General features: G+C 50.3%; 1 protein-coding gene across 1 annotated transcript in view; it reads right to left on the bottom strand.

The window, feature by feature from the left end:
* Positions 1-22348, bottom strand: part of Mvb12b (multivesicular body subunit 12B) — a 155949-nt gene that overhangs the window by 24981 nt on the left and 108620 nt on the right. The window lies entirely within an intron of this gene.

Consider the following 22348-nt stretch of genomic DNA (forward strand, 5'->3'; position numbering starts at 1 on the left):
GCCAGGGAGTACCTGGCTGGAGGCAGGTGCTACCCAGGTCAAGTGGCTGGGAGCTACAGTGGAACAGGACAGGGTGCCCCATCCGACCCAGGGATGCAGATGCCTGTGTGAATCCTCTGAGTATAGGCAGTCAGTTAGGGAGTGGCCCAGGGCTGGCGTGGAAGCCCTTTCCTACCCTTGGCCAGGAGTGGGACCTAAAAGGTGACAGCAGGAAGATAGTGGTGCATGGGTGGAGTGGTGAGAGGGTGTCCTGGGAGGGGCTGGCAGGGGCGTGTTCACAGTCATTCTCCATGCTGAGCCACTGAGCCCCTGGTGGTGCTGGGTGCTCATCTCATCAATCCCCACGGAAAGACAAGTAGTTCTGCAGTCTGACGGCTGGGCCTGAGACCTGGCTTGGGCTTGCAGTGAGCATCTGAAGTCTTGTATAAAAGATGCTTGGCTAATGGCCAGGGGTCAGGGGTGTGTGTGCTTAGAGTCTGCAGGGAGCATACCCAGGCCTGGAAGGGTGGGTTCAGTGTGTGTGTGAGGGGGGGGGGGTTGGGAGAATGAACTACAACACAGTCTCACAGTTACTGATTCCTTGTCATGGCTTCAGGGCTGAATTAAGACTTGCCCCATGTGCTTAGTTTCCACAGGACATGAGGAAGGTTGTGAAACAATCACCCTGTGAGAGAGAAGTACAGGGACTGGGAAGCCATTGCCTTCCTATACCATATCCCCTACAATCCACCTGTGTCTAGATCTCCACCGCCAAACTGGTGGCAGGATTGCCACAGAGGAGGAACATGTGATGTTGGCCCTCAAAGTGTCACCTGTGAACAGAGAATCGGGCTGCTGCCTGAGCTGAGGCAAATTTCAGCCGACAGATCTGTCCCTTAGTGTAGGGACCTGCAGCCTGTAAGAGGGCGGCTTGTTGCAGACCGTGATTTTAAATGACATTGTGCATCCCCCCAAATGTTTCCTAAAATGAAGGCTTCCATGGTATTCAAATGCTGGGGCCAGCTTGCGGGGCTGGGAAAGTGGAAAGAAGAACGCAGGAGGAAGGAATGAAATCTGGCCCGGTGTCTGTGGGGATGGGCCCCACGGTGTATGTTAGGCTGTGTCCATAATGGCCGCAGGGAAGAGGGCTGGCCTGCACCACGAGCCCTCTCTCTGAGGGCCACTTCCTGTGTGAGCCTTCTGGGCTCAACAAACACCTGTGGCAGGGGCCATCTCCCACTGCAGCTGGGCCCTAGAACCCAGAAGAAAAGGCTAATGTCACATGGTGTATGTGACATTAACACAGGAAGCGGGGAGAAAGTCTCAAACAGTTTCATGGGCCCACATTCCAACATCCTAGCACCACCTGAGAACCAGCCACAACAGACATATTCCCGGGAATGAAGAATCCTTGGAAAGCCACAAGCTTGTCAGAGAGGGAGGGCGGCAAGTCCCACCAACAGGGAGAGGCCACACCAGCCTGCCACTGACCATCCAGTGTGAGCGCCAAGCTTCTGTTCACTCCACACAGCCTCTCCATCAACAGGGGAGAGGCTCAAGAGGAACAGCACAGGGCTCCCAGCTGTGCAGGACACACTGAAGCAGATGTGACCACCAGGCCATACTAACTGACCAAACTGCATTATAAAAATCTAGTGAGTGAGTGAGTGTGTGTGTGTGTGTGTGTGTGTGTGTGTGTGTGTGTTGGTGCGTGTGTGGAGAGATGGCTCAGTGGTTACGAACACTAGCTTCTCTTGCAGAGGACACGACGTTCCATTCCCAGAACCCACGTGACAGCTCACAACCATTTTTAACTCCAGTTCCAGAGGACGGACACCCTCTTCTGGCTTCCATGAATACTGTGTCTACATGGTTCAAAGACAGGCATGCAGGCAAACATTCATACACATAAAATAGATAAATCCTTTAAAAAGTCTAACAGGGGTCGCCGAGATGGCTCAGTGGGTAAAGGTGCTTGCTGCACAAATGTGACAATGTGAGTTTGAGCCCCACAATTGCATGAAGGCAGAAAGAAATGACACCACAAAGTCGTCACGGTGCTTCCACAAGTGGCATACATGCCCCCTTCCATATGACACAGCCTGGGCACTAGAGAAGATTAAGCAACTGCTGTGAAGTGGGTCGGGACACCACCAGATATCTGAAAAGAGATGTGTAGGAAGTGAAAATGAAGTGTCGCTGGGGACCTAGTGAATGTTTGCTAATTGATAAACAGTGAAATCTGATGAAAAGCTCAGAATGGCGGCATTTGGGCTACACTGGAGCATGGAATTTACCAGGTCCGTGCAACACCTTGTGGTTTAGGTTCAGCTAATCAGGATGAATGGAAGACGTGCACAGTAGCAAACGGGGAACCGGCTTTCTGTTGGTTGGACACAGCACTGTGATTTGACTACTGAACATGAAAGGAGCCCCCCTCCAGGCCACAGTGCCACAGCCGGCCACAGGCTGCCACTTCGGCCACAGGCTGCCACTTGGTTTGCTCTGAGCTTGAGAGTGACACCTTGGGCTAGCATGGCATTCTCTCATGATCATCTTGCGAACCTTGAAGAGAGGTAGGACGTCATGGGACCCTAAACTAAACCCATAAGGAGATGGAGAGGCTGAGTCAGGCCTGCTGCTCCAGGAGGTGGGACTCTGCCCAGCAACCCAGCACTACATCTGAGAAATGGGAAACAGTCAGAGTGGGCTCCTGTCTAGATAAGAGAAGGCCAGAGGTGACAAAGGCCCACATCTGCAAGGAAGCTGCACCTGTGGGGAAAAGGGTTGCCCAGACCCATCACAGTTCAGGGCCCCACTAGTCTCTTTGGCAGATACGCAGGGCAGAGTCAACAGGCAGAGCTGTTTGCTTGTGGGGAACCGGGTAGGGCCTCTGTGCTGCAGCGGTTAGCTGTAGGAGGTAAGGCCCCTTCTGATTCAACAGCATCCTTTCTGGGAGCCTTAGCTGGATGGCCTTCCATATATGAAAATATTCAGAGGTTTGGCAAACATAATCCTTAAAATGATGGCACCCATTTTTCTTGTGATTCCCAAGACTGCTCATAAATCATCTCTGTCCTCCCTCTCCCGGGGAGCCCTCCCGCCTCGCTCCTTCCCCAGTCAGGGCTGGTATGCTTCCATCACCACTGTCCTAGAGCTGAAGTGTGGATGGTTGCCCTAGCTGCCAGGCCCTCATTGACCCCACGATACTGCTGGAGGACACGGCTCATCGGGTCACCCCACCAGCCAATCAGCAAGAGCAAGGGCTTCCCTCCCCCATCCTGCCTGGACCGTGCACAGTCATGTTGCAGAATCAGGCATGACACCAGAACAGGCACTGGCCCTTTCTGCAGGTAGGGTTCCCAGGGTGACTTTATAAAGGCAAAGAAGATATGAGGCCCCCAGCACACATACAGCAGGGGACTGCCAGTCTGTGTTCATTGGGGGATGGCGCACACAACCGTCGGGAGACTAGAGGTCAGGTGGGGCTCAGGGGGAGCAGGTATGGGATGTGGAACAGTCGGAGGGTGGACAGGGTCGGGAGATAAAATACGGAGTGTAAAAAATTTAATTAACTAATTAATTAAAAGAAAACATAGGCAAAGAGGAGAAGAAAGGTACAGGCCCCACAGTCCTACCAAGGGCTCTTCCACCAAAATGAAAGGAAGGAAGCCCACGGTCCTCTCCAGTATAACATGGCAAACTTGCTCCAATTGGCTCAACCTTCCCAACTGCAGCCTCTAGTCACCGAAGTCAGGCACCAAGTTCTGGGGGGTGATGGAACTGGGTGGGGCTCAGGCTCCTGGCCTGGCCTGTGCTAGAAGGACGGGCTGGGAGCTCAGAAGCCAGCTCCCTTCTCGGTCCCTCACAGTTCAGTAGATGGTGGCTGTCCATGCCAGGGTTACCACACCTCTGAGCCTGTCTGTAAAATGGGCACACTACAGTAGCTACAGAGGTGGCATTTGACAACAGTCACAGGCCTGGCACGTGGGGAGAGCTCCCTGGTACGGTGGCTCCCAATAACTGACTAGAAACTGTGTCCCTTCAGTGTATGGCCGCTGCTTTCTTCTTTTTACCTAAAGCAAAAGATGGTGGCAGTTTTAACCAACGCTGATCCATGGATTGGAGCAACACGGAGCAGCTCAAAGTGAGGATGTGCCGCGGGCTCCGTAGCACAATTAGCATTCTCCTAAACAAACGAGCTTCAACAGAGCTGTAATTAAGCAGGCCTGTAATTAAGTATATGCCCTTTATCATAACGATCATGCTTAAAAATGGCATGAAGCACGGAACTGTGTTATTAATGCTGTAATCCCAGACTGAAGAGCGAGTGCATAGAAATCTGCATGTCAGGCCTGTCACTGCGAGTGTTTGTAAAATACATTAAAGAAAGAAGCCCCCAAACAATGAGCTCGTTCAACTGTTCTTTTTACAACCAGGCAGCACAAGTCAAGAGGACTGTGAATGCTTACAGATCCCAAGGTTTAAACAAATAAAGCTGTAATCTGCTGCGTGCCCCACCCCCACAGGAAAGAGGCTACACGTCTAGGGCTTTGTTTTCTCCCTTTCTTCAGCTGACCCAGATCCTGTCTTTGCTGCTCTCAGGGAAACTGTCCGTTTCACAGGCTGCATCTGCTTGGACATTACCCTCCACCGCCACCCCAGGTCCTGCTCCTTCTTTCTGTGTGGAAACTATCATTTCACTTTCCAAAGCAACCCCAGGGCTTCCTCTGATGCCCCATCATGCCCTGGGGCATGTTTCCTTGACATCTCCACAAGCAGAAGGCACAAGGAAGGATTTCATCTTAGTATGCTTGATAGAGAGTCATACAAGTTTCACATCGAGTTGTGAAAATATAAACTTTACAACAAGGTCTCAATCCCAGTACTTCAGCTGTTCCCTGCTAACAGTCCCGGCTAACAGTCACAGTGTCAGGAGAGCCCAGGCACCCTCAGAAGGAGTGGCGAACTGGCTTACTGGCAGGCAGTGATTGTTGGAGTGAAATTTAAGTACAGTTGGAGTGGCAGGAGGCCTTTTAATCTGTGTACCTGCTTGGGGCTTGGAGTAGTAAATAACTAGGACCCTACCCCTTTCTCTCCTCTCCGGTGGCATTTCTAAAGTCCTTTGCAATTTGGGATGGAAGAGGTGCCAACAACCCAAGATCTCAAGACCATTTCTCAAAACTCATTTGCAAACCAAAGCATGGGTGCTTTCTGGGTGACTCACTTTGGGGATATCTTTGGAAGATGTTTATGGACACCTCCAGAGCTGTCTGTTCGGTGACACTCCAATTGAGTTTACACAAGGACAACGACTTCCTTCTAGGTCCCCAAAGCAATTTGTTTTGCCATGTTATTCAGAAGCCAAAAGGAGCCATTTATCAGCCACAGCCGGAGACTCCAGAGGCCCACGCACAAGAGGACGTGCGGGGAGTGTGGGTGTCAGAGTCAGGCGCACGTGCAATGGCGCCAGCTTGTTAGCCATGTGGCGTTTTAAGTCACTCAGCCCTGAGTCAGAGTTTTATCTGCCCCAGGATACGTAAGCCCCCATCTGCAGTGCTGGGCGGGGATGAGAGACTGCAGACATGAGTGAGCTGTGCACGCAGCAGCCATTCACGACGGATTTTCATATATAAAGCAGTGCCTGATTTTTCGGGGAATGAGTTTAGGTCACAGCCTCCTGCCCCCTATGATCAGTACAGAGGTTGATCTGTCTGAGCCTTTTTTTCAACTGTAAAGGATAAAATCTGGGCCACTCTTAAGTTGCTATGGGATAAAATCTCAAAGCTGGTGTCCAAGCAGCTTCTCAGTTGGTTTAGGGCTGGTAATATCATTGCTGCAGAGGAAATAGCCCTCCGCACACTCCAGGTACCCATGTTAAACCATCTGACCCAGGGGTCCTAATCCAAAGGCACAGATGCAGTGCCTTTTTTGGAGTGACTTACAGGTACCCAACAGTGCCCTCCCTGGCATCTGCCCTCTCTGGAGTTACAGATGAAGCTTGATCCGGAGTGGAGGTCCCAGTGCAGTCTAGGGCCATGTAGATAAGGAGTTAGCTATGAGCTGACTAAAGAAAATCAAGGCTCAGTCTTCCAGCCGACAGGATGCTGTTGTGGTGAAATATCCTTGCAGCTGCAGCTAGGATTGTGCTATATCCTCTGCAGGCACTAATGAAGGGTCCACATGCTCGAGAGACCTGGCACCATTAAAATACCATTTGCATTGTGGTTTTGGTCTCAAGTCTGGTCCCATGGGCTTTCCTAGAGGATCATGGGAAGAAATGCCATGAAAGGGGAACCTGGTCCATCATGAGTTGGGAAGGAAAAGGGTCACTATCACCTTATGAATGTGCCACCTCATAAATCCGTATCCTTTAAATCTATATCATACATTCCATTGGGGGCAGTTCACACTGTGTCTGACTGCTGGCTTTGCTCTACTAAATAAACTTCGGCTTAAAATATCTGTGTTTTGACTGACTTCTTTCCTTCAAGAAGACAAGAACTAAGGATACTCCCCAACCTGAACGAGCTCAGCTGTTTGATTGACATGACTTGGAAAAGAATTCTAAAGGGCTGGGAGGACTGCTCGGTGATGCAGGGTTTGCTTAGGTGTGTGTGAGGCCCTGACTTCCACCCCCAGCACTGCAGGCAGAAGTGGAAACAAAACCAAAACTATTGTAAAGAAGTCAGAGGTTAAACTACAGGTGCCTCCCACAAATGACAGTCCCAAGTTCTGGAAAGCACAGGTCACCCGGGCCTCACATATACACAGCCATCTCCAGATCTCATCTCTATACAAAGTGCTTGACACTCTCACTTTAATAGAGGGGCAATTCCTTTCCAGGTCCAGAGTACCATGTTCCACATCCTGAGTACTGAGAGACTCCAGGCCCCTGCTCAGAGCAGCCCCTCCTCTAATGCAGACACCTGGTTAGGTGAGGGGGGTCTTGGGGAGCTCTGAGTCCAGAAAGGACAGAAGGACGTGTCCAGCTCTCAGAAGGGACTAGAAACCTGGCTAGAGAAGCCACACTCCTCCATGGGGAAAGCCTTCTAACTTTACAACTCTGTAACAGCTTCTCTCCAAGACTGCTTGCACTTGGCTTAAGGTGAAGACAGTTGTCTGGGGATCTTGTCCATGGGGGTAACTGGAGGCCTCTGTGGTCAGGAGGCCCTGCAGGCTGTGCTCACACCTGCTGCTCCAAGACGGAAATTCTAGAGCCTGCTGGGGAGCTGGAGATGAAGCAGGGAGCCCGACTGTGCACAGAAGAGCAGAATCTGGCCCAGGGAGGCCTGCTCTCCAGGGCTCAGTGAGGTGGGTCTCCTCTGTGTCACTGTTATGTCACTGTCACTGGAGTCAGGCTGGGTGGCCAGTGGACAGGCCCTGCTGGGTGAGCAGCACATGCACCCAGCTTCCTGTAGACAGACACCCAAGGAGGGAAGCGCACCTTCCCTTCCAGGGCTCCCTTTCCCTTTAACACCAACACAATTTTAAATTGTACTTTTTTAAATGTCTCAATATATGGATCAGTTTTCCAAGGAATCCATTCCTAAAGGCCAGCTAAGCTAAAATATCCTGAAGTTCCTGGCCCCAACCCCAAGACAGGGGTCTGCAAAGGCCTTGGGCCCCTACCTGTTTTCTATATATTTATATGTATCTTCATGTGTAAAGAAATATATGTGTGTGTGTGCATGTGTATATGCACGCATGCACATGCATGCACATGTTAATAAACCCAGAACCACAGTGTAACTGTTCTGCACCTTTCCCTTTAGTTGTGGAACTTCCCACATCAGAAGGCAAAGCTCTAACTCAGACTTTTTTAACAGTTCATAGGGGTATGGGGCAGAGCCTACAGCCAGTGCCCAAGGCTCCTTGACTGTCATCCCAAAGGCCACGAGACGTGCCATACAAAGGCCCGTGGGCGGGAGCGACTAGGGACAGTCTCAGCCTGCAGGTGGCCATTCCCAACTACCTAGTCTATCCTGGCTCGCCTTAGCCAAATTGACACACACTAGAGTTATCTGGAAAGAATAACCTGCAATGGAACAACGCCTCTGTCAGATGGTCTGCAGGCAAGTCTATGAATATTTCCTGTTTTATTGAAAAATAATTGTATACAATACATTTTGATCATGTTTTCCCCTTCCTTGTGGAGCACTTTCTTAATTAATCACTGATGAGCAAGGCCCCAGGTCACTATGGGGGGTCACCCGGGGCTGAAGAACTCGCTGTGATTAACAGGAGACCAGAACCCCTACAGTGGAGTCTTTGCTTTGCTGGTACGACTAATACTGGTCATGTGAAGCTGAAGAATAAGCTGTGATTAAGAAAAGAACAGCACCACTGGGGCAAAATCTTCTGGGTGTGTGTGTGTGTGTGTGTGTGTGTGTGTTTCCTCAGCCAGCACACAGAAGTCACGGCCTGGAGGGGCTGGGCTGCATCTCATGCTGGTAAGCAGAGCTTGGTCATGTCTGCATCACTTCCGGGTGGCACTGGCTTTGCAGGCATGAAGAGGTCATTGAGAGCAGCGGAGAGTTGGCATCATGAGAGCACAGAGAGCCTATTGGCGAAGGCTCAGTCTCAGTTGCAATAGAAGCCCCAGGACTGAAGCAGTCATGAAGAGAAGTTGAGCCTGGCACCATGTGGCAGGGAAGAGTCCCTGAATAGAACCCAGGAAAGGCTATTGGTTAGGGTGCAGCACAGTGTGGTGAAGCCTCCAGCATCTGGGGGATGCAGTACCATGAATGCAGCAAGGACAACAGCATGGAGCCAGCCTGAGCTCCTCCTGTGGGAGGAGCCATGAGTGTTATGACAGCAAAGCCTGAGGGGTGGAGCTTATGAGTCCCACGGACTCCAGAGGCTCTTAAAAGATTTCCACACAGCACACACTAAGCTTTTGCTGTTATACTGCTGGCCTTTGGTTTTGCTTTGATATGATTATAACAGTGCCCTGGCTTTCCTATTTGAAATATAATGTTACCCCCTCCACACACACTTTTTCTTCTTTTTTTTATGTTACAGGAACCCACAGTTAGGAGACTTCAGATATTTTGGAAAGACTTACAACTTTGAAAGAGATTTTGGTTATTTTAAAGAGTCCAATTTTCTATTTTGTTTTATTTATTTTTAATTAAAAATTTGTTGGCATATATCCATTGTACATAGTAATAGGTTCCATAAAGACTTTTTTGCTTGTTTTGGTTTGCTTGTTTGTTTGTTTTTTGAGACAGGGTTTCTCTCTGCTGCCCTGTGTGTGCTGGAACTTGCTTTGTAGACTGTGCTACCTTCAAACCCAGAGATCCACCTGCCTCTGCCTCCCAAGTACTGAGATTGAAGGTGTGCATCACCACACCTAGCAGAGACTGACTTTTTAAAGTGTTTGGATTTTTAATGACTGTGGGATTTTTAAAAACTTGGAATGGGCTTTATTTTGTGATATTGGTACAGAGACATTGTGGATAAACATAAAAGGAAAGGTTATGGATTACTAGCTATGTAATGGTGTGTCAAGCTGACAAGAAATCAAGTGTCCTGGCTAGGTTTTTTCTTTTTTTGTCAACTTGACACAAGTTAGAGGTATATGTGAAGAGGAAACTCATTGAGACAGTACAGGCTATCAATCAGGCTGCCCATACAAGTCTGTGGGGGCCTTTTCTTGACTAATGCTCCATGTGGAAGGGACCAGACCACTGAGGGCGGTGCTCCCTGTGTCTGAGATCCAGGTTGGTACAAAGAAGCAAGGAGAGCAGTTGATGTAGAGCAAGCCACCAAGCAACATTCAACCATGGATTCTGCTTCAGTTCCTGCCTCCAGATTCCTGCCTGACTTGCTCTGATGATAGACTAGGATGTGGAAGTATAAGATGAAACAAACGCTTTCCTTCTCAGGTTGCTTTTGATCGTGGTGGTGTTTTGTTATATTAATGAAACCCTAGTTAATATCGAGAATGAGGCTGGTGCAGGTGGTTGGGGCAAAGGAAATAGAAGAGGGATCAGAAGCAGCATAAATGGAAGAGCTGAGTCTGGGAACTGGGCTAGAGGGACAGGAGGGATTGAGGGTGACAGAACGGGACACCAGGAATTGTTATGAGGACGGGAAGCCAGGAGGTGGCTGGGCTGAGCTGGGGCTTCCATCTGACCTGTCTTTTTGTGGGGCACTTGTGATGCCCAACAGAAGAAAATGGGCTCATCTGAGTTGGATAACCATGGACAAGAAGGTTAGGAGTAACTAGTTAAGGACAAGAGAAACAAGAAGTACTTGGCCTGGTGCACTGACTGTGTGTGTGTATGTGTGACGGGGGGTGGGGGGGGGTGGGGAGTGGGGGGGAGGGAGAGGGAGAGGGAGAGGGAGAGGGAGAATGAATGTCTGTGCAGAAAGAGAATTTGACAGCTGCTAGCACTGTGACAGAAGGGCCAAGTGACCTGGCTCTTTCCCTGGAGGAAACCCTTGGAAGCCCCCAGGACAGAGCCGAGGGAGGCTACTGTAGGACCCAGTTCTTCCACTGAGAAAGATTCCAGGAGTTGTCAGGAAGCCCACAAGTTCAGCATACACTGTGTCATATGGACCAGAATGGGAGGGTGTCAGGTTTCGATGTGTAGGAGGGGGAGCTGTGTATACATGCACAGATGTAAATACAGTCCCGTGTGGATACAGGTGCACATGGACAAACACACGTTTCTCAGCCCCAAGGACCTAGAACAAGGGTTCTCTACTTGAAAGTTGAGACCCTTTGAGAGGGCTGAATGACCCTTCCACAGGGGTCACCTAAGACCATCGGAAAACACATAGCAAATTGTACAGTTATGAAATAGCAATGATAATTCTACAGTTGGGGTCACCACAAGAGGAACTGTACTAAAGAGCCGCGGCATTACAAAGGTTGAGAAGCGCTGGCCTACGGCGAGGGCACTTGCAAGTAGCACACACACTAGGAGCCCTTGCTTTGGTTTCTTGCACCCTGTTCTATAAGGAGCAGGCTCCTGGGGACATGGCTGACTCTAGACTGGACAGGAAAGACAGAAACATCTTATACCTGAAACCAAAGATACCCTCACAGAACCACAGAACCATGACAGAAGGGCCTGGAGTCTGGCCTGATGGAGCTCCCATTGGCTAAATATGGAACAATCTGAGCATCTAAGAAAGTGATGATGGAGTCGGGTGCAGTGGACATACCTATGAAACCAACATTCAGGAGGCTGAGGCAGGAGGATTGGGAGTTCAAAATATGCCTGAGCTACATAGCTAGACTGCCTCATTGGGGGAAAGATTAACAAATGAGAAACCTATTGGTTCATACTGATGCAAAGTGATAAATATATACACAGGATGAAAGGAAGGCCTCCTCCTCACCAAATGACAACCCATAAATACTGAAGGAACAATAGTGACAAGGATTAGCAGATGCCAATCCTTGTGAGCAGAGGTCAGGGACTGTAGAGGGACAGGCCACTCTCCCTGTACAGGCACAGCTCAGATCCCACTACGTGGCCACGTGGAAGGGAGAACAGTGACTTCACAAATTTACCCAAGGATAGCCCATGGATCCCTGATGTCCACTCTGAGGAAGAAGACAGACCCACTTCAGTGCTGTTGCTGCTGGCACACACAGCATACACCTAAGACAAAAGAAGTCAATCCCAAGCCCAGGCTGAAGGACGGTGGCTCAGCACAAAGTCCTGAGGAAGATAGGACCTTCACCATCCAACTTGCCTCAGGCTGAGCAAGGTGATGGGGCTTCAATCAAATCTGATTTCCTGCCAAGTCTGTAATGTGCACATAAGGTTATTATGTCTACCCCAGGGCTGACATCCGACTTTTAATAGGAATTATCTCAAACACTAGATTTCTTAATTATAAAGTATATATCTCTGGGGCATCATAGAAAGTGCTCTACAGTAGATGTAAGTAAATTCAACACTGGGATCTTTCCTTCTTCCCTAGTGACTGCCCTGTACCAGCTAGAGGAAGCCCTGTGCCAGGACAGAGGCCTCTCAGAGAAAGAGTAGGAGTTGGCAGGCTGAACATGCCACATGTGGCTGCTAACCCTGTACACACATCCCTCCACAAAGCACTTTCATCGTGGATGCCACCATGAAATTTAAGCAATCCCTCTCCTCTTCGGCTATGTGACTTGCTTGGGGTAATTGGACATTAGTCTATGTGACACCATATTGTGTACCTGGGAGTGTGGTTCCCTGCTGGGCCCCAGCTGGGCTGGCTGAGTGACAGCCACAGAGCCACCATGTGGAGTGAAGGCCTACAGTCCTGGCTCCATGCTCCCCACCCCAACCAAGCTGTCACCTCTGACATAACGTGTGGATGGCCCCATGCATGGCCATCTAGTCCAGCCATGATGAACATATCAGAAGAGCCACTGGTGACCCACAGACCCCTGAGTAGTGGTGACTGTAGGCCAGCTCAAGCCCTAAGTCTTGGGAGATAATGACAAGGCAAACAATCTAACAGGGAGCTGCATCTTTGAGGGGAATTTTCCGTAGATCTCTCCAGACACTTTTGTATCTCACGGAGCCTTTGCGCACGGGGCTGGCCATTCCCCTGAGAGGCAAGGATTCAGGAGAATGTGTAACATGAACATCCAAAATTCTGGCCATGACTCCCATCTCTGTAGAGGGACAAAGCCCAGAAGCTCTCTGGACTAGACTGGCTGCTGGGGGCAGGGTTGGGGGTTGGGGTGGGGTGCGTCTCAATGCTCCCCTCACCCCAGCTCTACCCGTATATGGCTCAATGACAGCTGTGTCCCAAGCTCCTACAACAGTACCTGGCATGTGACAGCTAGGTAGGCCCCAGTGAGCAGAGGCTTGTCCACTGTGGGTGGTGCTCATGAGCGGGGCCCAGGTGATATCAAACAAGTCCTCACTGATAGCAGAGAGCTGGACATGTTTGAGAAGAGTGGACTTCTGCTCCGGGAATGGAGATGCTAGGAGGACCATAGTGGTACGCCATGGCTGTCTCCAGGGGGATGTCCCTCATGGCCACCAGAGTCTCCTTTAAATGACAGGTCCCACTGTTCCACCCCCTTACCTGAAGACTTCTGTCCCTTTCCATAAGCTCACAGGCCCTGGCGTGTGGATCCCAACTGTTTTACGTACTCAAGGCTCCCCGCCCTCCAGCACCCAGACACCCCAACCTGCTCAGCATATCTGACTGTTGACTTGTGTGCCTCCCTGTCTGTATAACCCTGAAACCAACAGAACGACGACGGCCTGGGCCATCCTGCCTCACCAACCACCACGCTCGCTCAGTAGCCTCCACTGCAAGCATTTGCCGGACATCCTGATTACCAGTTCTTTGAACTATGGGTCTGTCATCACAATGGCATGAAGAAAGGTACAGAAATTAATTCTGCTTCATAATACTTTTTTAAAAAGATTCCGTGACAAAGGGACAATCCTATCCCTTTATATGCACGTCTGTGCATGTACACCCATGTGTGTAGAGGCCAGAGGTCAGTCTTAGGTGTCAGTCATCAGATGCTGTTTTTCTGAAGCAGGATCTCTCATTGGCTAGGCACACCCCACGGAGCTGCCTGCCTCCACGTCCCCTGCAGTAGGGTTTCAAGCTTTCACCGCTGCATTACCACTTATCTGGGTTCTGGGGTTGGGATTCAGGTCCTCATGCTTGGAAGATAAGCACTTTACCATCTCCCCGGCCCACGCCAATGCTGTTTACTTTGATTCCATAATGAGCCTCTGAAAAGCACACACTAGAAAGATGTAGTGTTCCAAATTTCACTTAAAATTGAAGAGACTTCCTACAGGTCACAACAACAACAGACCCCAGAGGTGTCATCCTATCCCCCAAGATCTTCCTCTCTTCTAATAAATGAAATCAAGTCCTACCCATGGCCGCAGTGGATACTGCTGACCACTCCCAGGGTGTGGCCACGGAAGGATGAAAGCCGGAACACTAACTGAGGCCAGGGCGATGTGTCAGAGAAGGGCACCTCATCCACACAGAGGTGTGTCCTGATGGAAACACACAGTAAGCCGCAGCCACCCTCCCACACAGTGCCCTAGCACGTAAGCTCTCTGGGTTGCAGTGACTGACGGGATGAAGGAGCCGCCTGAGACTGAACCAGTGACCAAGGTGACACCCACTGTGATCTGCAAACATCACGATGTTTATCAAGTTGTCCTGTCTGTGAAGTACAAGCCAAGAGCTATCTAGGTGTAATATTAACCTTTAAAGGGCATAAAGGCAGTACATGTGCATATGTGCACACATGTATACAGAAGCAAGTGTGTACATACACACACACACACACACACACACACACACACCCTCTAAATATTGGCAGCTGTAGATCACTTTGTAGATCTTCCAGAAAAAAATAGGTATACGGCCACCTCCGGTTCCTGACTGTACCAGTCACACATGTTCCCTGTCACCTGACAGCAATGTCAAGGGATTGTGGCCATCTCCCCTGACACCCTCCACTTCAGCCAGCGGTCGAACCTCAGCCTTGAGGTTTAATAACAGCGTCTGTGGGATTGCTCTTGTTTCTAGAGCTGATGAACTTTTCCAGGCAGACACAGCTGAAATAATGAGCACAGAGATGACAGGGGATTCGCACGCGAGGCTCTGTGAACTCTCCGGGATAATAAGCACTTGCTCCCCTTTACAATGGGCACATAGAAGAGAAATCCAAATAATAATTGCTGTAATTATCTTGCAAAATATGCAGAGATTAATGGTGATTATGAAAGTCTGTCTAATTGTTCTCTGAAGTCATCGCTGATCAAGTGGTATCCCGGAACGGCCGCTGCCGAGGAACTTTTGACACTGAACCGCAGGTGGGCACGGGAGTATGTCACTGTGCCTTTCTCCCCGCAAAATCTTACCCTGTGTTTATGAAATCCGTTTCCATCACTCCCTGGCCCACATTTTAACTCTTCACACTGGTGCCCTGAAGAGGCTTCCAAGACATCCTTAATGGGCTGCTTGGTGTCATTGTGGTTCAAAGCCCCAAGTTCAACTTGTTATTTATTCAAATAATTAATTACTCTTGTACCCATCGAGCAGTTTGTCATGACACATTAATGACTTGATAGACTTCCATGAACTGGTGAACACAGAACAGCAGAGCGTTTTTATCGTCATTTAATTTTAAAACGATCCTGTGTGAAATTATCTCGTCGTGAGTGATGGGCACATAAAGAACCGACTCAGCAAAGCCCCTTTTGGATCATTGCTTTATTAATGGGTAACGTCGGGGGAATGAAAAATGCTAACATTGTCATATTCTGCTGCTTGGTGGAGACGGATGGCAGGAGAGTGGGTGAGGGCTCTGCTTGCTCACGGCCACGAGTGGGCTGCCCTTCCCTTCCTCATGCCGCAGCCAGAACACCCACACACCCACCCGCTGACCACTCACGCTAGGCACACACCCACCCGCTGACCACTCACGCTGGGCACACACCCACCCACTGGCCACTCATGCTAGGCACACACCCACCCGCTGACCACTCACGCTAGGCACACACCCACCCACTGACCACTCACGCTGGGCATACACCCACCCACTGGCCACTCACGCTAGGCACACACCCACCCACTGACCACTCACGCTAGGCATAACAGGTTTTTTTTTTCCCTGAGTGTACAGTTCTTGGCTTTTGTGTGTGTGGTCTCTTTTTTCTTAAACTTGGGTTTTCCATGAGTGATATAAAAGCAGTCTCATGAAAACATTTCGCTTTATTGCTTTGAACATTAAACGTTATTAATCCAATAGAAGAACGTTAAAGATATTGCTGTCACCTTTAAATGTGAAATAATATTAGGAGCTTAAAAACGCTGGGTTAGGAGAAAAGATGTTCCTAGCTACTCTCAAGGCTGCAGACGCCCAGGCTGGGTTGATGATAAAGTTCCACGTCTACACAGCTCACAGCACAGCGTCTACTTAAAAGAGATGCCCTGGTTCGCTCCTTTTGTCTCTGAGCTTGAAAACCCTCATTCTTGTTTTAATTACAAACTTGGGAGTCTTTACAGTGACTCCACAATGCCACCCAACGCCAGAGGATGTGGCTGGTGATCACCTCCGAGCCAGCCCTAGCCTGTGGAATTGCCAGGCTGCTCTGACAGCTGCAGAGCTGCCCTTGAGGGGCCACAGCAAGGGAACAACGCAGCCAGGTGCTATTTCGAACCTGCTAGATGAAAGGAAATGCCTGGTTTGTCTTACAGGCCTCCTGTCCCAGCTTTGGAGCAGCCAGGAATAGCTTCACCACCTGCTTGGATGCCTAATGCAGGAACAAAAGGGCCTCCTTCTTCCTTTCTGTCTGCCACACTAGTTGCCGGAGTTTAGGCTCACCAAGAAGATGGTGGAAGAAGCGGCTGTGCTGACCTCCTAGCAACTTCCTGTACTTGCTGTTAATCATGAGACAGTCCTGTAAGGTGTGCACAAAGGCCTGTCACCCGGATGATGCTTACACCCTTCTACTGACTGCATCAACACAGAAGTAACACGTGGCGACTTGGACACCAGACATCAAATGTAGACTAGCAAGGAGCGAAGTGTTTGCGCACAGGGCACACACAACACACGGGCCCAGGCCAAGGCAGGTGCATGAGGTGGAGCCAGAGCCTAGGCGGATGGTTTGTCTTGTGGAACACCTTACTCCTGCAGATGGACACTGGGGCCAAGTGCCTGTGACATTCCCATAGATGGCTGCTAAGGTGAAGCTGCCTCACGTGGTGGGCACATCTCAGAGACGAGTGGAGCGTCATCTATGGGAGAGCAGAGCAGAGTCCTGGCTTGCAGGACTGCTGGGTGGACTTGAATCAGACTTACAGGCTGCAGATACACAGTTACCTAGGGGTCTCCTCAGGGACCATTGAGAGAGGCAGGCAGGCTTTCCTAAGTCACATGAGACCACAGATACCACAGGCTGGGAACAAAGGAGTCCTTAATAACGCTCGTCCACGCAGCAGGGAGTCTGGACTAAGCTGGATCTGTAGCAGATTCCTCTGGAGAGCAGCCTCACCCTTCCATGGTGGTAGGGAGCTAGGGACCTCAACCCTCAGAGCAAGTGGCACTACTTTGTCAGAGGCGGCAGTCCAGGTGACAGTGTTTGGTCCTGGGTGCAAGTGGACTCGGCTGTCCTTACTGCTTTAAAGATGGAGTCTTTACAACTGGTCCCGGATACCAGAAACATGGTTCCTTCTGAAGTGTTTCAGCAGTCATAGCCCCTCGGTTGCTCATTAAACTCGCAGCCCTCAGCTCTGGCCCTCAGATTTCAGAGGCCTCCATGCATGCCTGCATCAGGCCTCCAGAGGCAGCAGGTCCTTGAAGTGCCTCTGCACACACAGGCCCTCTGTGACCTGGTGAGGATGGCCACCGCTGACAGCTGGTTAAACTGTGACCTTTGTAACCAGGCACAGCGCTTAGTGAGGAGACAGGATCAGTCAGGCTCTGAACACTCCTGACGAATACAAGACAAGATGTTTAGAGATACTGGTTCCTGAGTAGAGCCAATACTAGCAGATTACCAGTCTTCTGTGGCACAGGCAGCCTCAGTGCTACAGACCTCTCAGGGACTGGGCTTCTGAAATTTGCAGTATGAAAAAAACCCCAGAAAGGACCCAGGTCTGCACTTAGGCACTGTGCTTTTAAGCCTAGGTCTGCACTTGTGCACTGTGGTTTTAATGCCAGGGGTTTCTGTGGCTTATTACTTTCCCCAGTAGGGGGAAAACATTAATAAATGCAGACACCTTGTGAATGACTCTTCTGGAATCCAGACAGGGTTTTATTTTTGGTTTTCCCCCCTCCCTCTCTGTATAATTCAAAGTGAGCTCTTCGTAGTCTGGGGCTGAGGAACGTGACACTTCCAACCGCGACCGGAGGCTTCGGTCTCCTCTGTGCTTCTGTGGGAAATCACTTGCAGCCACTGGAAAACCTTCCCTGATGTTTTTAAAGAGGCTCTTTGGTCAGAACAAAGTGAAAGGACATACTTCTGTAGAGTCTCCTGGCTTAGAAGGTTCCACGCAGGTGACACCTCATGAAGAGAGCCCTCAGAAGCCAAGGATGGCTGACTGCTTAGCGGGAGACAAGACCCCATGGGAAACCACAGAAGCCCCAGTGGGAAGTGGGGCTATGTTCCAAAACACTTTCTTAAAAGCTCCAAGGAAGACAGAACGTGGTGTCAATCAAGGGGGAGGAGAAACCCTGCAGGAGCCAGGACTGGAGCAGAATCGGGATGTCCCAGACACTGCACCCCTGGTACCTCTGGATACTCCGAGGAATTCAGTCCAGCAGAATTCTGCTGGTACTAGCCTCTCCCCTGGGCTCCACTAAGACCAACCCTCCCTGTCCCAGCTTCGCCGTAATAACATCTGCCACAGACGGGTTTATGAAGTGGCTTCGTGCACCCAGTAGGTATTAAGAGAACCAGGTGCAGAATGTGGATCTCCTGATGGCTACATAACCATTTATTGGGCCAGTGGAAAAAATGCCTCAGCTTAGGTTTGGCAGGGACTCCAGAGCGCAATATCAAGGCTCTGGCTTGGGACTCAGGGATATGGGACAACAGCCATTCACAAAGGCTTACAGTTCAGGCATATCGGACAACAGCCGTTCGTTCACCTTCTGTTCCATCTTTCTTATGAACTGTCCCCAAACTGTCTCTTGACAGACACATGTGGAAAGCAGTAGGTTTTGCTTGTCTTGACCGTGTAAGTCCTGGTGGAGTACAGGCTAGCTGGCAATGGCAGCTCTCAGTTCGATTCCACGAAGGCTGTTGGACAAGCACCAAACTGTGGTTTCACTCGTGTCCAGAGCGGAGGAAAGCACAGGTGGCCAGGACACAGGGCACCACTCCACCCACAGAGTCCTCTGGGAAGAGCAACATGGAAAAGGTGCTTCCATGGATGCTTGAGGTCTCAGTCGTATGAGCAGGACAGTGTAGGAAAGACAGAATGTCCTTACATTAAACACATGGCTGCTTGGATCTGAGATGCTGACATCCACGGAAGAACATTCTGCCGACGGCAATCCAGAAGGTGGAAAATGAATGAATTTGTCATTCTGCAAAGGTGCACTGGGATTTGCACGAAGGGTGATCATATAGGGTGCTCACTGGCTAGTGAGCGAGCCCTTCTGACATTCTGCCCCAGAGCCCATGTAGAAGCCTGTAGGGAATTGGAGGCAGGAGACACTTCAGAGGCTCAATGGCCAGCTATCCTGGGGTACTCAGTGGGACAGTAACAAAGAAACCCTGTTTCAAAATAAGGAAGGCGAGGACCAATACTCAGGGTTGCCCTCTGACCTCCACACATGCCAGAGCATGTACACACCTGCACAGTGCACACAGGACAGTGCTCTCTCTCTCTCTCTCTCTCTCTCTCTCTCTCTCGCACACGCACACACACACACACACACACACACACACACACACACACACCAGAGAGACAGAGAGAGAGAGTCACAGGGTCAATAGCTAATGCTACTGATGAGGTTCGGGCTCTTCAGGGCCTGAGCAGAGGAAGGACTCTGGTGATGGGTGATGAATGGCGTCTGAGGTGAGGGAGACTGGACTGCTGTTGGGAGCACATTGGGCTCCCTTGTAGGGATGGGTCTGTTGAGAGGCAAAGAAGAAGGGACAAATGTGGGGTTCATGGGCTTTGATTGCAAACTGCTGGTCCCTTGAGGGGAAACCTCTGTGAGGGACAGGAGCTCTTGGTGTGAGGGTACCAGAGGACAGAGGACGGACACCAGAGGACAATCTCAGAGGTGGTGCAGGCCATGCAGAGTCTGTCATGGAAGGAGCACTTCCTGTCCTTGGAGGTGACTGGCTGCGGCCGCATTTGCTTCCAAGCTCACGATGGTTACAGTGTGACTCTTTCTTTCCTGCCTGGCTCTCAGCAGGCCTGTCCACCCAGCCTGCGCTTTGAACACTCTAGACAGGAAGTGGGGGTAGGGGAGCTAAGTTAGTAAAAGCCCTAGCCAAGTACACTGTCAACTTGTTAAAAAAAAGTCAATTCGTTTTTATGTAAAGAAATCTCACCGTTAAAATTATTAACAATGATGTCACCTCTCAAGGAATTCATTTCGGTGAAAATTTATTTAAATGACTTGATAAATGACGTCATCTTTTACTTACTAAATCATTCATTCTCAAGTTCACCAATGTCTCTCTCGTTCCTGCATTGCTGAGTTTTGTGAGAGACATGTGGACTACAGAGGGTTTCTTGTTGCTGTTGTTTGTTTTGTTAAAATATGGCGATCTGGGGACGTTTTAGAGACATATTCTACAAAATACTTGCTGTTTGAGATGACCTTTTGCACTTTGTAGTCAACTACAAGTATTGGGGATTCAGGATGCTGTGTGGGGGTCGAAACGAGGCCCGGTACCCCACTACAGACTTTCCCTTACTCTTGCCCTGGAGTGACGGGCGGGCTCTGAGTCACCTGACAGGGTGTTAGGAATGGTTCAACAAGCCTTCCCAACTGTGGAGCCATCTCCCCAGCCCCTGCCCTGACTCAGCGGACGTCTCCTTTGGTCAAGAACGGAAACCTTTGTTTTCTGGGTCACTGTGACACCTGCTCTTGAGACATTCACTGTGATGACCGAATTGCTGTGAACAGTGCGGAGACAGGAATGGTTCCTTCCAGGAAAACACGAACCCACCTGCCGCATTCATTCCTAGCTGAATGAAAATTAGCACCTGAAGGCAAGAGGTGGTGAGGACCCACCACAGGAGTGAGCGCCTGGCACAGCCGGAGTGTGACGCTGGCATTTGCTTCACAGGAGGCAGCCTCCAGGCAAACGCTGCCCTCATGTGTGCTTAAAACCTTTGGAATCTCAATGGAAAAAACTTTATTTCCAGAGTGATCTTTGAAGTCTGAAAATGGAAGCAGAAAGGCTATTTCTCGGTCTGGAAAGTTGGGCCACAGCTCTGTAATATGCAGGGGCACTGTGGGGTGTGGGGTCTCTCAGCCCTGCCCCTGCTAGCTCCTCCTGATTGCCTTATGCACCCCTTTCTCTTTTTCTCTCTGCTCTGTCCTATCAAGGCTTAGGAGCCTTTCCTGGGCCAGGAATGAAAGCTGGACAGTGTGGGGACAATGCACACAGTAGAGCTACAGGCATGTAGCACGTGTACATGTGTGTTGTATGCATGTGAGGGAAGTGGTTCTGAGACAAGCCTAGCAGGTGAGTATAGGTCAAGCACATGGTCAACACCTTGTCCTCAGTGTAGAAGGCAGGGGCTTGGCCACATGGACTCCTCTACAGTTCAAGTGCGCAGGCAGGCAGGACATCATATGTGTAATTTCTAATTTCAGAAGTAAGAATGAAACTCCAAACTTTAGCTAGGCCTGGGAGGTAGAGGCAGGAGGATCTCTGTGAGTTCTAGGACTGCTTGGTCTATATAGTGTGTTCCAGGCCTGATAGGGCTACAGGGAGAGATCCTGTCTCAAAAACAAATACCCCCACCCCAACCAAACCAAACCACCCCATGCCAAACCCAAATTCCAAACTTTAGAACAGGGGCAGGACAGTGGTGACAAGCACTTCCAAGCTCCTGGGATCCCTTTCTTCCTGTGCCAGGCCCTGGCTCAGTGCCACCCTTGAAGCCTCTCTGGCCAAATCGATCCTTTCAGCAGGATTGGCTCAGGGCTGTGACAAGTGCATGGCAGCCCAGGTGCTCATGGAAGATGGCTTTTCCTGAGGGCGACATGGCACAGGGGAGACAATGATCAACAAAGCACCCTCAACCCAACAAAGGGGAGCATCTGTCTCCTCCTTATGAAGGTCACAGTCGACAGCACTTCAGTGTGCACCTAACTGCTCCGGATGAGGGGACAGATGGCTGGGTGGCCATTTCCCTTCTGATAGGGAAGACCTGAAGCTTCCTGGACAATGGCTTGTCTGAGGTGGCACGCAGGCCCACTGTTCTGGGACTGCACTCTAAAGCTCTGAGCAGGCCACCTGTCCCTAAGAAGGGCTTAGTTCCAGAACGGCCAAAGCTGCCAAGTCTTTCACAGGTCTTTTATTTCTCAAGGCAGTTAGCAATTATCCTTGAACTTCCTTCCTGAGACGCTACATTCAGCCCCAAATGCCCCCAAACCCTCAGATTACCCCACCCCACCTGTCAGTGAGATCAAAGATGGCTGTCCTAGACTGTGGGGCACTTAGCGTAGCTGGGAGCAGAGCCTGGGTACCTGCCTTGTTCTTTCCACGGCCGGGATTCTGGGACAACTCTCTGATCTCCAGGCCCTATGGCCCAGGCTTTGACCACAGAACTTCGACTGGAAACATAGCTCTGTGCTGCTAGGCCAGTCTGAGTTGCCATAACCCTGCTGTGCCTGGAGCCAAACACTGCCCGCCCTAGCTCAAGCTAAAGCAGGGAC

This window comes from Apodemus sylvaticus, chromosome 5 (genome assembly GCF_947179515.1).
Source record: "Apodemus sylvaticus chromosome 5, mApoSyl1.1, whole genome shotgun sequence".
Lineage (NCBI taxonomy): Eukaryota > Metazoa > Chordata > Mammalia > Rodentia > Muridae > Apodemus > Apodemus sylvaticus.